We start from the raw sequence: 1,659 nt of genomic DNA on the forward strand, positions 1-1,659 counted from the left end.
CCCCTCTGCCCCCCAGGTGAGCTTCCCGGATGTGGAGCGGGCAGAATGGCTGAACAAGGTGAGGTGTCCGGCTGTCCTTCCCTCCCTCCGTCACTCCATCCTTCCCTTCCTCCATCCCTGCATCCCTTCCTTCCCCCATCCAGCCCTCCATCCCTTCCTCCATCCATCCATCCCTCCATCTCTCCATCCTTCCCTTCCTGCATCCCTGCATCCCTTCCTTCCTCCATCCCTGCATCCCTGCATTCCTCTCTTCCTCCAGCCATCCATCCCTGACTCCATCCCTGACTCCATCCCTGCATCCCTTCATCCCTTCCTGCATCCATCCCTCCATCCTTCCCTTCATCCCTTCCTCCATCCATCTCTCCATCCCTCCATCCTTCCCTCTCTCCATCTCTCCATCCCTGCATTCCTCTCTTCCTCCAGCCATCCATCCCTGACTCCATCCCTGACTCCATCCCTGTATCCCTCCATCCCTTCCTGCATCCCTTCCTCCATCCATCCATCCCTGCATCCCTCCATCCTTCCCTACGTCCATCCTTCCATCCCTTGCATCCCTCCATCCCTCTCTTCCTCCATCCTTCCCTCCATCCATCCTTCCATCCCTGCATCCCTCTCTTCCTCCATCCTTCCTTCCATCCATCCTTCCATCCCTGCATCCCTCTCTTCCTCCATCCATCCTTCCATCCCTGACTCCATCCCCGGATCCCTCCAACCCCGCATCCCTCCCTTGATCCCCACATCCCTCTCTGCATCCTTCCATCCATCTCTGCTTCCGTCCATCCATCCCGCTGTCCCTCCATCCATCCCTGCATCCATCCATCTCTCCATCCTTCCCTGCATCCCTCCCTTCCTTCATCCATCCCTCCAACCCCGCATCCCTCCCTTGATCCCTACATCCTTCCCTGCATCCTTCCATCCATCTCTGCCTCCATCCATCCATCCATCCATCCCTTCGTCCCTCTGTCTCTCCACCCCTCCATCTGTCCCTCCATCTGTCCCTCCATCCATCCATCCATCCCTCCATCCATCCATCCATCCCTTCGTTCCTCTGTCTCTCCACCCCTCCATCCGTCCCTCCATCCATCCGTCCATCCCTCTGTCCATCCGTCCCTCCATCCATCCCTCTGTCCATCTGTCCATCTGTCCCTCCATCCATCCCTCTGTCCATCCATCCCTCCATCCCTCTGTCCATCTGTCCCTCCATCCGGCTGCCGCAGGTCCTGGCCCAGGCCTGGCCCTTTTTCGGGCAGTACATGGAGAAGCTGCTGGTGGAGAACATCGCCCCGGCCATCCGCGCCTCCAACACCCACCTCCAGACCTTCACCTTCACCAAGGTGGACATGGGCGAGAAGGTAGGGCTCCCCTCGGGGCGGGGGGGTGCCCCCATTGCCCCCCTCCATCAATCCCACCCCCCCACTCACCGCTGCCCACCCCCCCTCGCAGCCTCTCCGGGTCCTGGGGGTCCGGGCTCACCCCGGTGCCCACAAGAAGCAGATCCTGCTGGACCTCAACATCAGGTGAGGGGCCGGAGCCACCCGTGGGGCGAAGACATCAGGTCTCAGTCCCCAAAATCCCCATCACCCCTCTCACCCCCACCACACTGGGGTCTCCCACCACTTGGGGAGGCAATGGGGGGGTCATGGTGAAGACCCCCCCCCG

At 60.8% G+C, this 1,659-nt stretch overlaps 1 long non-coding RNA gene across 1 annotated transcript; it reads left to right on the plus strand.

Annotated features, from left to right (window-relative positions):
* Positions 1-15: 15 nt before the first annotated feature.
* Positions 16-1,530, plus strand: LOC106898959. The gene is made up of 3 exons (XR_001413996.1): positions 16-58; positions 1,218-1,352; positions 1,444-1,530. It is a non-coding gene; the product is annotated as an uncharacterized LOC106898959 (long non-coding RNA).
* Positions 1,531-1,659: the final 129 nt, after the last annotated feature.

The sequence above is a fragment of the Calidris pugnax genome, unplaced genomic scaffold (genome assembly GCF_001431845.1).
Source record: "Calidris pugnax isolate Ruff unplaced genomic scaffold, ASM143184v1 scaffold541, whole genome shotgun sequence".
Taxonomy (NCBI): domain Eukaryota; kingdom Metazoa; phylum Chordata; class Aves; order Charadriiformes; family Scolopacidae; genus Calidris; species Calidris pugnax.